Below are 16,519 nucleotides of genomic sequence, written 5' to 3' on the forward strand. Positions count from 1 at the left end.
TCCCGCCCTTTTCGCCGCGTCTGAGGCGGAGGAGGAGGAAAGCAGGCAAGCCCCGCCCCCAGAACCGCGCTGACCAATAGGATCAACGTCCCTCTGCGGGAAAAATACACACAACCAATGGGAACCTGAGGAGTGGGCTCACGTCAATGGTTGGGACGTGGCAGAAAAAGGGAAAAATACTTGGACTGTCTCCACGCCCCACTCCCCCATCTCTCGGAGGGACTGTACCCATTGGGCGAAGAGCGGAAAGACGAAGCCCGACTCCACACTCCCCCCGCCCCCGTCCGGGCCCACCCCCTCTCCCTGCAGCACTGCGACGTTTGGGGGAGGGGGCGGGGCAGCGTGTTGGGGCCCAGACGGCACAGCCTTTTGTGGTTTGGGCTGGGAGAAAAGGGCGGGGTCTCAGGGAGAGGGATGCGGGTGGGGAGAATCGAGGGAAGGACTGGCGCAGTTAGACTTTTTCAGAAATACTAACAGCAGCTACCAAGATGGAGGCCTTAAAATCGGTCCTAATTCGACTGGAAACCTAACAAGGTTAGGATTTCCTAGCATAAAATGCAATCATTTGTGATTCACGAATCAGTGGGGGAAAAAATGGAAAAGAAAAAAAATCACAGGAGGAAGGGTGTATTTGTCTACCCTGATGGTACGCACTGTGTAGTGCTTTCGGTCTACCCTCCTACCCCGCAGTCAGACCTTGCCCCTACGTTTCTGATTCTGCTGGAGCCGGGGCGAGGGAATAAGGAAGGCCTGCCTTTCCTCTATATAGCCTTGGCCTGACCGAAGCCTTGCAGTTTACGTCTTGAGGCTAACGGGTTGTCAAGCCGGGAAGTAACAGCTCCCATCACTTGCAAACAGAATTAATACAACAGCTGTAGTCCCCGGACATCTTGCTTAATTTAAACGCGGGTAACAGTTTAATTATGTCAGCGATGCAAAATTGTTTTTTCGTTCCGCACATCTCCTCTTTCATCCCGAAACATGTCCGCTTCTCCGATTACAGTCCTGCTTTCCTCTCTCAACTCCCCAGCCCACTCCACCACCCCGCCCCATCCCCATAGCCTAGTGCCCAGGATATATTTATCGCGTCCCCTCCCCCACGAATTAAGAGCCCTATTGCTTTGGCTGTCCTTTGGTAACTGTAAAATCCGCCAGTTGAACTGAGTTCCCCCCCCCGCCCCCGCTGTTGATGAAAACAAATTATCTAAAATTTATCGTAGAAACAGGCTTTGAGGATTTGCTAGACACTTTGAGAAACCAAATCTAATTCCCAGCCATCCTTCATGTTGTATATCTCACCAAGAATCCATTTCCAATTTGATATTGCTCTTACCTTTACACATGCTGCTGTTAAGAGTTGTACTTTCTATCCAAGTCCCTCCCTCCTTGAAAGAGAATTCATATTTTAATTACATTCTTCCAGTTTCCTTTAGTCTTATAGAAAGTACTAACCTGCTTTTGGGGGTAGTGTTTTTCAAATTGCGATCTTTTTCATATCATATTTGTGTATATGACTCAGCATTATTTTCTTTGAATTAATGTATTTTTCTTCATTTTCTTTAAGAAGGAAACTTGATGAAAGTGCTGTAAATTAGCAACTTAGTATCACTTATCCTAAGTTGAAAGTAACTGTAAAGGTACCCATGAAATAATGTTTTAGTTAGAGCCAGAAACCGTGGCACATGCTTATAATCACAGTGACTTCGCAGGCTGAGGCAGGAGGATAGCAAATTTCAGGCCAGTCTTCAGCAATTTAACTAGATCCTGTTGTGGGAGGGGGGATCTGGTTAGAAACTATTGCCCACTAAAGGCTCTGAGACTAAAAAACACATCTTTTGTTGAAAAGATAGATTATCAAGCATTAGACAAATATTAAAGACAGCACAAAAACATTTTTTATCATAACCATCAAAGGATAGAAAAATAGAACCAAAATAGCAATCATTTGCTCACTGTGTGACTCATTGTTTTTAATCTTGCATGCATGTCGCAAGTACACTCATCCAAAGTATCATAAGTGATCTATGTTACTCTGAGAAATGAACTCTAGATATTCTCATACTAGTTCCTGCCTCTGGGCAACCTACTTACCTCTTTGGCCTTGAATTCCTCTTTATGGGAAACTAATAATACCTATGTATGGGTTATGTAGATTAAATGGGTTGTATAGATTAAATAACTTAATCAACATAAAGTATATGATGCATAGAATGAAGTACTAAATACATATTAGCTTATGTAACTGTATTAGTGTATGCATATATAGATACAGTGTATTATTGATTCTAGAGTTGGGAAGCACTCCCTAAGCCAATGAATTGAACTAACCACATGGTATATAATGCAATTTTTTGGTGTTTTTTAAATCCTTTTATTAGTGAATTATAGTTATACATAATAGTTGGACTTATTTTGACATAATCACACATGCATGGAATATAATTTGCTTCTTTTCAGTCTGGGTTGCCTCTTCTTTCCTGCATTGCCTTCCTATCTCTATTCCCCCTCTCTCTACTGGTCTTCCTTTTATTTATTTATTTATTTATTTATAATTGGCACTTTATAGATATACATGAAGGTAGAATTCACTGGTATGGTTATACATGCACATAGCATATTTTGTCTAATTCATTCCTCATTTCCTCCCTTTCCTGTCCCTCCTCCTTCCCCCTCAATCTCCTTCTTCACTTGTCTTTCCTCTAATAATATCTGACCCCCCTTCCTTTCTTCCTCTTACTTTGTTCTAGCTTCTGCATAGGTTAAGAGAAAACATTCAACCCTTGATTTTCTGAGTTCGGCTTATTTCACTTAGTGGGATGTTATCTAGTTCAATTCATTTACCAACAAATGCCATAATTTCATTATTTATGGTTAATACTCCATTGTGTATATACACCACATTTTAAAAATCCATGTATCTATTGATGAGCACCTGGACTGGTTCCATAAGTTGGCTATTGCAGTTGCACTACTATAAAAATTGATATGTCTGTATCACTTATATATGCTGATTTTAGTTCTTTTGAATAAATGCCACTGATTACATGGAAGACAGAGATAGCTGGATCACATATTGGTTCCTATTCTAGCTTATTTATTTTTTTATTTTTTAAAAAGAATTTCCTACTGTTTTCCAGAATGGTTGCACCAATTCATAGTCCCACAAACAATGTATGAGTACACCTTTTCCCCCATATCCTCACCAACATTTATTATTATTGGTATTTTTTTATAATTATCTTCTGATTTGAGTGAGATGAAATCTCAATGTAGTTTTGGTCTGCATTTCCTTGAACATTTTTTTTTCATATATTTGTTGGCTATTTGTATTTCTTCTTTTGAGAAATATTAATTTTGTTCTTTTGTCCATTTCTTGATTTGTTTTTTGGTGTTAAACTTTTTGGATTTTATGTTTTCTAGATTTTTAATACCCTATCAGAGGAGTAACTGGCAAAGATTTTCTCCCATTCTGTATACACTCTCTTCATGCTCTTAATCAGTTTCTTTTCTGTGCAGACGCTTTTTAATTAGATGCCATCCCACTTACAAATTCTTAGTTTTATTTCTAGAGCTTTAAGGGTCTTATTAAAGAAGTTGGCACCTGTGCCAGTGTGATAGAATGTTAATCCTAGCAGTTTTGCTAGCAGTTTCAAAGTTTCTGGCCTAATTCCTAAGTCTTTGATTTCCTTTGATTTGACTTTTGTTCAGGGTGAGTGATAGAGATCTGGTTTCATTCTTCTTCTTATCTATATCCAGTTTTCCTAGTATCTATTTGTTTAAAAGGTTATCTATTCTCCCACATATATTTCTGGCACCTTTTTTAAGTATCAGATGATTGTATCTGTGTGGATTTGTCTCTGTATCTTGTATTCTATTCCACTTGTAATACCATAGGGGTTTTTTTTTTTGCGACTATAGTTTTGTAGTATAATTTGAGATATCAGGTATTTTGATGTCTTGGCATTATTCTTCTTGGTCAAGATTGTTTGGCTATTTTTGGTCTTTAATTCTTCCAATGTATTTCAGGGCTGTTTTTTTCTAATTCTATGAAGAATGTCATTTTGATGGGTATTTTGATGTGTATTTGATGGAGATCACATTGAATCTGCTTAATGCTTTTGATAATATGCCCATTTTGACAATATTAATTCTGCCCAGCAAAGAACATGGGAGGTTTTTCCATCTTCTAAGGTCTTCTTCAATTTCCTTTTTGGAATGCTTCACAAACTTGCATGTTATCTTTGTGCAAGGGCTATGCTAATCTCTGTATTGATCCAATTTTGGTATTTGTGTTACCAAAGCAAACAGAATGCAGTAATTCTTAAAGAGTAATTCTCAAACCAACAGCATCAGTATTACCTGAGAACTTTTTAAAAATGCAAATATTTTGACCTGAATCAGAAACTTTAAGTGTAGGGCACAGCTGTATTTTTAACAAGCCTTCCAGCTAGTTCTGATGCACATAAAATGCAATGGCTATGGACAGAGGAACTGTGTTGATGTCAGCAAAAATGGAGGCAATAAGGACATCTGAAAGTGTGCATGTGTTTTCCATAAAAGTCACGAGAATGCTGGCAAAATTGTCAGAATCAACTTTTCCAGAACTCTGAAAATTAATCAAAAGCTTTCTGCAATCTGGGGAGTTTTTTTTTTTTTTTTTTCAAAGAAAAATGACTGAATTTCTCTAAGAATTGCAAACTTTGTAGCATTTTGATTTGCTTTATTCCAATTTCTTTTGTGTTCTGCTGAATTTCTGAAAATTTCACTCTTCATATGAATCATTTAGGAGTCCGTCAACAATTTGAGGGGAATTTCCTTAAAGGTTTTGAGTTTCTTTCTTTGTAGTTCTCTCCTCTTGGGAATTTTTCTCCATGAATTCAGCTATTTTGGCACTTTTGTTCTCTGACCTGTCTCCTCTGTGTAATAAGGTGCTTTCTGTATGCCTCTTTCTGCTCAAACTCTTCCTTGACACCACAATTTGGTAAACTCTGGATGATTTGGAAGCTCACTTCGTGTGTTTCCCTTCTCAAGGATCATAGGCTCTCAAGTTTTACCTGCATGGCTATCTTTTCAGTGCCTTCAAATATTTGTTTTATATATTTTCCTGTTTTTTGTCATTGCCTTTGGTGGGAAGGATAGTCTGAAAGAAGTCAATCAGTAGCAGTTGTAACCAAAAGTCTACCAGATAATTGTTTTTAAAGCTTTTAACAGGAAACACATTTTTAGTCTAGACTCATGGTTCCTTTGCAAATCTTTTAATAAATCCAAATTCAAATTTTAATAAACTTCTGAAAATATTTTCCTTCCAGGAAGTTTTGTAAATAATTATCCATATTCAGAGTTCTTTCCCAGATTTAATTTCAAATCTGGTTTGAATCTTTCCTTCCTCACCTTCATCCTCTGTGTTTCAATTTAATGGTGACTACCTTTAGGCCTTTGGGCTTGAATAGGAAAGCCAGGTTCTTAAACTGAATTTTTTTTTCCATAAAGTTTATTCTTTTTTGTTTGTTTGTTTTTTAACTTTTAAAAAATGTTTAAGGAAAAGATTAATCTTAATTGGCCTTTGTTGATCAAAACCTTCCTCAGTGTTTTATCTCAAGAATTTAGGGTCTAGTGTAAGTCCATATTCCTAGTCATTTGCAGTTCCAAATTTCTGAAATTTGTTTCATTTATATTTTCAGACAGCCATTTCTTGCCTGTATTTCTCTCTTTCATCTTATTCTTTGCTAACCAGTTAGGAACTGTAATATTCTATTATAAAATCTTTTTCCTTTGAATTATAAACTCAACAGGCACTATACCTGCTTCCCAAATTGCCACAGTGATAGCAATTTTTTAACCAAATGCTTTGAGACTTCATAGCATGTATTTCTATCATTTTAGCACTTAGCTTCACTATCCACTAAGCAACTCTTAAGCCAGTGCCACATATTTCAATATTTTATTATAAGAAATCTTGTTTTCATTAAGCAACATTAGTTCATGTAACAGATGAAGGCTAAACTGTTATGGTTTAACCCAATAGAAGTATATTTCATGAATAGATAATATTCACCTACTGGTGGGAGAGAGGGAGCTTTGGAGAGAGGTTCTGCTTTCTGCTGTAATTCAATGACCCTGTGTTGGAGAGGTGCAGCCATCTACAACTCAATGTTCCCAGTTTTTTTGATAATCATCACCAAAGAGCTAAAAGCTGAATACTGTTTAGTGACAGACAGGAAGGTGAAATTGTCAGAAAAAGGTTATAAATACCAATTATAGCTAGTAACATAATTATTCTATAGATTTAAGCTGTGGTTTTGAAACTGTTGCCATGAACAAATAGCATCTGCACAACCTAGGAATTGTTATAAATACAAATTTGGGGCTGTATTTCATTCCATTTAAATCAGAAACAAAATAGGGCCCAGTTACCTGTTTAATGAACTCACCTGCTCCCCAGGTGATTCTAATGCAAGCTAGTCTTTGAAAGACCACAACTTCACTACATCAATTCTGTGTTGAGACATGGGAACAGTAACTGCAAAGATTTTCTCTCCTTTTGTAGAGTTTAAGCCATTACCTGAAAACTGTTGTGTAAAAGTTTAAGAATAGAAAGATCATTGTATTAAAATAGGGACTATGGATTGGCTTCTTTGACCTTCATAACTTTCTAACACAATTTCCTATGCTGGAGGTACTAGAAAACTAAGAACTCTGCTTCCTAGATACCTTTGTTACTGGAGCTACCAGGTTAGGTTCTGCTAATTGATACATTCATATGAAATTTAGAAGGGAAAAGGGATGTTGTAAGTCAGAGTTACCCATTCTCATTGGTAACAATTCTCTGTGACAGAGATTTCATTGTGTGGTCTTGAGTTCTGTGGCAGTGTGGAGTTAGGGAATGGGTCATCCATTTTGTTTGTGTAGCTTATGCTGGATATGGTGTGGTGCTGGGAAGCTGGAAACTGCAGTGATGGTTTCCCTGAAATGTCAAGCAGATCTAGGTGGTATTTTCCTGATCAGGGTGAGGGCAAATGTTCTTTCTGTGGCCCAGTTTTGCAGTGTGATATGCAGGTAATTATTGGAAGCTCAAATTAGAGCCTATTTTGTCAGCCTACCCACCAGTAGTGAGAGCCATTGGATAACAGATAGAAATCTCTTTGATGCTTAAATTTGCTACAGTGAATCTCTACAACAGATTCTAAATGATAGAGCAGGTAACACTACTCTCTTCCCCCCAGACTTTTAGCACTTTCTCTAGTTTGTGCTTGAAAACTTTACAACAATTTCTCCTTTGTGTGTCAGTTTTATTTGTGTGCTAGGCATTGGGTAGATCTTTCTTTATAAAGACTTAAAATTTTGTTCCCAGGGAAATTTTTCTATATCATTACATTGATTCTCCCTTCTCTTTTTCTTTATTCTCTAGATATCATTCAATATTTTTCTACACCCTTTCTTTTTCTTTCTTTCTTTCTTTCTTTCTTTCTTTCTCTTTCTTTCTTTCTTTCTTTCTTCCTTCCTTCCTTCCTTCCTTCCTTCCTTCCTTCCTTCCTTCCTTCCTTCCTTCCTTCCTTCCTTTCTTTCTTTCTTTCTTTCTTTCTTTCTGTCTAAATTTCCAGGAGAGTGTTTGAACTTTATTTCCTTCTATTGAATTATTTTTTTTCAACCATGATACTTTTAATTTCTATGATTTCTTCCTTTTCATTTTATACTCATTTTATGGACAGAATATTGTTTGAATACCTCCAAAGATACCAAATAAGGGTTTTTTTGTTGTTGTTGTTAAAAGTTCCCTTCTGTTCTTTGAACTCTATTTTCTTCAGTGTCACAGTATTTTCAACTTTAACAGTTCTCCTTCTTATTGAAATATTTCTCTGCTATATTTGCAATACTTCGGGCTTGTGTTCTAATTTGAAAATAACTAATTGGGAGTTCTATGACTGAGTTTGTTGATTAACAGTTTCAATTTAAGGACAGCTAACTCTTCTGGGGAAACAATGAATGTTGGAAATTTGTAATTTTGTTGCAGGGCCATTAAGATTACATATATACACATATATATACATATATATGTACATACATATATATGTATATATACATATATATATATAAACAAAACATTTTTAACTTTTCTATAAGGGAGAACAGACACCTGGGTTTTTAAATTTTTTTCTGCACAGAATATCATATAGAGTTCTGTTGGCCAATATAGTAGCCAGCAGCCATGTATGACTACTGAGCACTTAAAATGTGGCACATTTCAAGATGCATGGGAATATGAAATCCAACCCAAATTTTAAAGATTAGTGCATGCACGCACGCGCGCACACATACAAACATACACACACTATATAAAAAGCTCACTAACAAATTTTATATTGATTAAAATGTTAATATATTATGTTAGATGAAATATATTAAACTTCATCTTTTTACTTGTTTTAATTTGCTATTTGAAAATTTTAAATTATATGATTCAATGTATATATTGTCCTATTCTAATACAAAGATATCTTCTGTTTTCAGTACTTTATCTTTTGTCTTTTGTACTTTTGTATCTTTTTTGTCTTTTGTACTAATACCTACCATTCTAAAATCCTACATATGTCTAGGATAAGTTTAAATTCACTAGTTTTTCACGTTATCTGTAACTCTTCCTGAGAATCCTTGAATTTTTAGCTTTTTCTATCATTAGTTACACTCCTCAGAACTGTTCTTTAAAAATTTGCTGAAATGTGTCAGATGCTGATATATTCCCATTGCCTTTGTCATTGAGGACTTATACTTTTACATTTAAAATACTATTTTACTATAGGTCCAGGAAGAAGAGGCAATAACATGCTGTTTTGAACACTCTCTGACAAATAGATTATTCAAGCCTAGCAGACATTCCCTAGGTTACATGCCCAGGTACTTCTTCAAGACTGCTAGAACCGAACATTGTAAACAGAGATTCATTTAACTTCTAATGAATCTCATACTTGTAAGAGGATGACGTCAAACTGCAAGTAACTAATCCTGTTTCCTTATCAATGGTTAGGATTGTAATTAACCCAAACTGGCTAATTAAAGAAGAAAAGAAAAGAATTGAAAAGATAGTAGGTAGCTCCCAGAAGACTAGAAAAGCAGACTTGGGAAACTAGCAGGTGCAAGGGGAGGCTGGCTATTGAAATCCTAGCCTGAGGCATGCCACATAACCAAGCTAGCAAGGACACTGCCGTCATTTCACTGAGCACCAGCTGACACACACTGCTCCAATATAGGGTGGTGCTCTTGGCAACTTGACCACTCAGAGTTGGCTGCTGCTGCTGTCAAAGTAAATCTTTCCCTGACCATGCTTCTTTATCTCACCAGGGTCGCCAGAGTCCCTGGAAGGGGTATCTGATTACCAGAGCCTAAGTCATGTGCCAGTAAAGAGTAGGAATTAGGTAGCTGACATTTTCTGCTACTATAATGGGCAGCTCGGCCTCTGCCTAAGATTTGTATGATAGGGAATTCCTCAAAATAAAATAAAATAAGTTCAGATTCCAGGTAACCAAAAGAAATAGCAGGTGTACCAGCAAAACACCTAGCCAATATAAGAACAAACATTTAACATGACTTTTTAAAATGTGAATGTTTAGTACTTTTAAAATATATACTCTAATTGTAGTAATTGAAAAAATGTAGAGACAAATAGACTGTGAGATACATAAGACTTTGTCTACTGATTAACGAAGATTAAAAATCTGAAGAATCAGAAGGAAGAGTTGATATTGATGTTTATCTTCTTACTCAGTGTGCAGATTCTTTCCCGAGATCCATTCAATATTTAGCAATGTTTGTGAAGCTCATTGAAATAAGGTTTCACTTCAACTCTGTGAATTGTTAAAAATGGAATGTCAGAAATTTACTCCTCAGATAAGATGCAATCTTCCTTCTTACAACATCCACCCATGAGTTCCATATCTGATGGCTCTCATTATTCAGACTAAAGCACAGTAGTTAAATGTTTTGTCTGGATCCCATATTTGTTTCTTACTAACTGGGTGACCTGATCCTTGTTTTCTATACCTGGAAAACAAGGTTCATAACAGCCCCTACTCAAGAGTTACTGTGAAGAATAATGAAATAATTAGTGGTTAGCTCAGTAACCAGAACATAGTGAGCATACAGTAATTAGTGACAATGATCACTGATTAATGATGATGATGATTTCATTTCCAAAATTAAGAGTCAGCTGCCATGGAAATATAGAATGATATTGGAAAAAGAACACAGAACTGACTTTTCAGTTGTAATATGATTCTTCCACTAATTCCATACTTCAGAAGTTACCATATTACTCTCTTTGCAAAATGAAATATTTGGTCTACTTTATAAAGATCCCTTTCATCTCTAAAATTCGGAGACTCTATGTGTACTTACATCATGTTTTTGGTACTGAACATTATCAGTTCTCTCAACTAAACCTTATATAACTTGCATAGGAAATTGAATTGGAAAACAAATTATTTCTTCCACTACACACAATACTTCCAACAAAATGTGTATGGGTTTTTTCTACATTGGTGAATTCTCCAACACAAGCGGGGTGTCTTACCATGCAGTTCAAGTCTGATACTATCTACTTGGAGTTAGTGTCAGATCTCACAGCCCTACAAGAGTACTTCCAACTTTAGATGTCAATCACAATTAGTAAGTCCCCAAGTTACCCACATTTCTGTCCTGCTTGGTTGCACATAAGGGTTCTCACAAACCTCTCTCTTTTTTTCTTTTTTTTTTTTAGGTTTGAGAATTTTCTATGATTGCTCACAGAACTCAGGGAAACTGGTTTATTATGAGAGATATGATAAAGGATACAGATGAACAGTCAGATAGAGAGGTTACATGTGAAAGATTCAGTAGATTCCTGAATGCAAGAGGTTGAATTCCTGTGAAGTTGACATTCACCACTTTCCCAGCATATGGATGTTTTTATGAATTAGAAGCTTTTTAACTTTCTACTTTAGGGATTGTTATGGAGGCTTCATCACATAGAAATGATCAATCCTTAACTCAATATATAGCACCTCTCAGTGGAGAATGGGGTGAGGCTGAAAGTTCCAAACTACTAATCATAGTTTGTTTTATTAGCCCCTATACTAAAGCTATGCAGGAGCTCATCAGAAAATACCTCATTAGAACAAAAGATGCTCCTGTCACTTGTGAGGTTCTAAGGGGATTTAAGAGCTTTAGGTCAGGAATCATGGTAAAAGACCAAATAGTAAAACAACCCCTATTGCTTAGAAAAGTATAAGGTTTTAGGAACTGTTTGATATGAAATGAACATAAAAAACAAAAATATTTATTTCTTATTATATCATAACTTGATGCTAGACTCATTGTCGCCTTTGTCACCTTCCTTAACAATGCTTGTCAATGTCACTCTTAGCATGTAACACTAAGGCTATTATTTTATTAGTAAGGCTTATTTCTTCAAATAACTTAAGGGTATTTTAAAAATTGAAAATAGAACATTAGATATATATGTAGCATATATATATGTATACATACACACATATCTGTGTATGTATACATATATATATATACACAAAGAATAACAATATAAAAGAATGAATCATAGCTCTCATTTTTTTTTTGGTACTGAAGATTGAACTCAGGGGCACTCAACCACTGAGCCACATCCCCATCCTATTTTGTATTTTATTTAGAGACAGGATTTCACTTAGTTGCTTTGCACCTCACTTTTACTGAGCCTGGCTTTGAACTTAACATCTCCTGCCTCAGCCTCCTGAACTACTGGGATTACAGGCATGCGCCACAATTCCCAGCTTTTCATCAATTCTTTATAAAACAACTCTAATCTTGGCTAAGCAAGAATTATCTATACTGTAACATTTTAAATAGAGGTCTCATATTCCTAGAAGCTTATATTTATTCTACATACAGTCTATATTTTTATATATTTTAGATAAATGTCTAACTTCATGATTTCCTAATATTTATCAGAATTTACGTGTGTATGTATACACACAAATATTTTGAAAACTTACAGTATTTGAGCAACACTAATTCTACCTACAAGCTTTACTTTTTCAAGTATTGAGTTTGTCTTCAGGGATTGGTGTTATTTAGGATTTTGAATGGCACTTAAAAAAACATATGGTGCTATATATTTTGCTAAATTATTTTAATCCAACCTTTTTAGACATTACCAAACCTTTGAAAAGTCAGTATCGCCAGGAGTTGCTATTGCCAAAAGTTTGAAAATGTTGACTTAGACATGGGAATAAGTAGCCAGAAATTGCTTTTGTAGAACACCCCCTAATTTTGTTTTGGAGAGAGACTAAGTGTAGATGAGGACACTGAAAAAGAGAGATATTTTGGACTACAGGGCCATCATTATGCAGATAATATTCAGCTTTATTCAGCCATACATCTCCCTTTCCTTTAGCCCAGATGGTGAAATGACTCATCTATTCCACTGGCCAGCAAAGGAAGGGAGACAGAAGAGGAGTTGTTATAATCCAGATAAAAATGGATGATGTTTCAGAAGCAAGGGGAAAATATTTCTAGGCAATGGTGATGGTACATTGATAGTACATTTTAATACTTTACATTCCTTTTCAGATTCACAGCTTGGGTTTCACATTGCTTCCAGGATTCCTGCTGAGGAGTAGTTCTGACCAGGAATTCTTTTTATCTGTCTGGTGCATATGTAAGTCGTAAATATTTATGACCTTCAAAAGACTTACTTTAGTCATTTGTCTTTGTGAAGACTAAAGATCACCCTTCGAATGTGTGATTTTTTTGGGTTACTTTCTTTGAAAATCACCTAGCAATTTTATGTGGAACATACTAATTAAGAATGTGGCTAGGATGAATGTATAATTCCTTCATTGAATAATTGGGGAAATGCCTAGTGGATAAGAAAGAACAATGAGAGAAAATTATGGGGTCTGACAGACAAAAATGAAGAGAGTAGAGTGAGACTTTTGCATGTGCTTGTTTCTGTGGTTATTATGTGAGCTTATGCTGATTATGTGGAGGGCTGACACAGACATGTCATCACAGAAAGCCTTAAATCTTACTTCCTTTTCCAAAGATCGAAGAAATCATTGATCTCTAGGAAAGCAGACTAGTCTGTCACTAACCAGAAGTTCAGTATCTAATAAGAGAAAGTGGAGATAGCTGGGTAAGATTTATTGTTAGTTACTAGAGAATATGACCCCTTCCTTGTCCATTTGCTAATAAAGCCATTTACCTGAGTTTCCTGAACAACCATTCCAACTGTGTTTTTCCTCTATCCTGAAACATTTGATGTTTGTCCATTTCCTTGTGACTTTGGGCAAAATCTTTCCCTTGGGCATTCAGGGAGAGTTCTACACAACAGTGCCTACTTTCCAGTGGTTATCCTGTGAAGGTTATTTACATGTTCATGCCAGCAAAACTAAGCTTGTTCACAAATTATACAATTGTTATGATTTGGATATGATATGTTCCCCTAAAACTCCTGTACTAATGCATACTGTTCCAAGGTGAAGTGATTGGACTGTGAGAGCTGTGACCTAATCAGTCCATCTTAGTTTGAATGGACTGACTGGGTGCTAACTGTGGGGAGGCGGGATATGGCTCCAGGAAGTGTGTCATTGGGGTCATGCCCTCAAAGGGTTCATTTTCCCCGTAGACCTTTTCCCCTTTCTCAGCTTCTTGACCCCAGCAAGAGTTGAGCAACTTCCCCAGACCCCCATCTTCTGCTGGGCCCTTCAACCATGATGCTCAGCCTCACCAGAGCAATGGACTTGGTCCACTACAGACTGAACACCGAAACTGTGAGCTTCAAATAAACTACTTCCTTTAAGTTGTTTTGGCCAGGTATTTTGTTCATGGCAATGCAAAACTGACTAAAACAACGATTTATTAGGATTCCAGTACAAGCTAAGTGACACTGCTCTTATCAGACAAATTGTGATTTTCTAGTACAGTGAAAATCTCTGGCTTTGCCTGCCTATTACATATGTTCTCTTCTTATGATATGATACTTTGAATTTTCATTGAGGAAGAACCTTATCCCATTGCAAAAAAGCACCTTTTCCCATTGGTGAGTTCTTCTAAGGTGCTTATCCTACCTATAGTTAAGAAGTGACTGTGTTACTCAAGAAAAGCCAGTTATATTTTATCTTTCCCTGGTTGAATTTTCAATAGCATAATAACAAAAAGTTGTTGGAGCCGATTCATCAAGATAGTAGTGCTTATTAAGAGATTGCCAATTATTGCCTACTTTTAGATACCCAGATCTCACATTCTTTTTGGATATAAAACTACTTAGGTTTTCTGTAATTTTTTTTCCTCTAATAAAAACCCAATCTAGAGACAATTTCTATTGCTTGTAAACCAAGAGCCAGTGGGTCCTGTGGTAGGCAGAATAATGACTCTCCAAAGATGTTTACATCCTGATCCCCAAAACCTGTAACATGTTTTACTACAAAACAAGAGAGAATTAAGGTTGCAGATGAAATTTAAGTCACCAATCAGCTGAAGTGAAGGAAAAGAGGCTATCCTGGATTATCAAGGTGGCCCCAGTATAATCATACAACACTTGAATGGAAAGAAAGAAACGGATGACTCAAAACCAGACATATGACATCATAATAAAGATATAACAGCCACGGCTAGATTTGAAGATCTAAGGGAACCATGAGCTGGAGTAGATTCTTTCCTAGAATCTACAGGAAGGACCACAGCCCTGCTGACATCTTGATTTTAGCTCAGTGACATCTATTTTGGATTTCTGAACTCTGAAATTATAAATAATAATTTTGTATTGTTTTGAACTATTAAGTTGTGATAATTTTTTTGGGGGGGAGTGCTGGGGATTGAACTCAGGGACACTCAATCAACGAGCCATATCCCCAGCCCTATTTTGTATTTAATTTAGAGATAGAGTTCTCACTGAGTTGCTTAGCATCTCATGGTTGCTTAGGCTGGCTCTGAACCCATGAACCTCCTGTCTCAGCTTCCCAAGCCACTGGGATTACAGGTGTGTGTCACCACACCCAGTGTAAACTGTGATAATTTTTTTTTAAAGTAGTAGTGGGAAATTATTAAGTTTCACAAAGCATGACTGCATAAATCCTATATATCCTTCGAGGAAAATATCACTTCCACTATCATGACTTTTATTTTTAATTTTTAAATTCAAATATTTCAAGTGTTTATGAAAATTTGAAGAAATTTATCATGATTATACATGTTTATCACCAGTTTTGTTAAATTATAAAATTTGTAATATTTGCTTCAGTATTTTTAAAACTAAATAAAATAATAGAATAAAATCCCTTGATAATAGTTTTCTTGATCTCATCTCTTTCCCAAATTCCCTAACTGTATCTCAACCTCAATTTGTCATTTCTGTCATTCATTTTAAAAAAATATTTAGTTGTACATGGACACAGTATCTTTATTTATTTATTTTTATGTGGTGCTGAGGCTTGAACTCAGTGCCTCACATGTGCGAGTCAGGTGTTCTACCACTGAGCTACAACCCCAGCCTCTCTGTCATTTATTTTTTATGACTCTATTGTTTATACATAAACAACATGTAATTTTATTTTTCACATTATCAGACTTAAATACATGATAGCATTCCATATAAATCATTCAGCAACTTCCTTTTTTTCACTGAAAGTTTTGATTTTTTTCAATTCATTATCAAATAGGTAAATCTAATATACTTCTAATTTTGATATCTGGTAGTGTATAAATTAAATAACAGACAAAACTCCTAAAAATTGAGTGGCTTAAAACTAGATAAACATTTCCTCTGTCACATAATGGTTCAGTGGTGGGCAGAGCTGGCCTATTCTGCCATCTTCAACATGGTTTTCACGTGGGGTGTTGAGAGCCACAGCCGAAGGGGCCCCAGCAAACTTTCAGACTGCCAGCTGATGATTGGCTCACAGCGGCCCCAGCAACATCTAGCTGATTGGCTCCTCTATGGTGATGCTCATTGGGGGACTTTTTTGGCTCCGCCCACGCGACCCAGCCAATCGGCCTCAAGAGCAGGAGGATTGTGGGAGGGGGAGAGGCTTGTGGTTGTGGGAGAGGCTTGTGGGAAGCCGGTGGTGGCAGTTGGGCTCTGAGGGTTTTTCCTGAGGAGCTGTTTTGTTTGGCGTGTGTGGTTCTAAAAATAAAGTTCGTTTCTTTTGACAAGTGGCTCCTGAATTGTGCCCAGCCAGACTGCGGCATTTGGTGGCCCGTACGGGGATTGAACCCGCGACCTTGGCGTTATCAGCACCAAATTGTTTTAAAATGTGAACAGAAAAGGAGAAACACATTGCTAGAATGTTATGCCACACTTACAAACTTATTAAAAAATTATAATCTAGAGATAGCAATAGATAAAGTACAATTAAATTTTCCAATTAATTATTTAGGAGTTCTATTATCGTCAACCATGGTCCATCCACCAAAAATTCAAATACGAGTAGATCAACTCAAATCACTTAATGACTTTCAAAAGTTATTAGGAGACATAAATTGGATAAGGCCTTAT

At 36.4% G+C, this 16,519-nt stretch overlaps 1 long non-coding RNA gene and 1 other non-coding gene across 2 annotated transcripts; one reads left to right on the top strand and one right to left on the bottom strand.

The window, feature by feature from the left end:
- The first annotated feature begins 37 nt into the window (after positions 1-37).
- LOC125619082 lies at positions 38-13,825 on the top strand. The gene is made up of 2 exons (XR_007350574.1): positions 38-534; positions 12,595-13,825. It is a non-coding gene; the product is annotated as an uncharacterized LOC125619082 (long non-coding RNA).
- Positions 4,205-4,306, bottom strand: LOC125619290. Its single transcript, XR_007350776.1, has one exon. It is a non-coding gene; the product is annotated as a U6 spliceosomal RNA (small nuclear RNA).
- Positions 13,826-16,519: the final 2,694 nt, after the last annotated feature.

The sequence above is a fragment of the Marmota marmota genome, unplaced genomic scaffold (genome assembly GCF_001458135.2).
Source record: "Marmota marmota marmota unplaced genomic scaffold, marMar, whole genome shotgun sequence".
Classification (NCBI taxonomy): domain Eukaryota; kingdom Metazoa; phylum Chordata; class Mammalia; order Rodentia; family Sciuridae; genus Marmota; species Marmota marmota.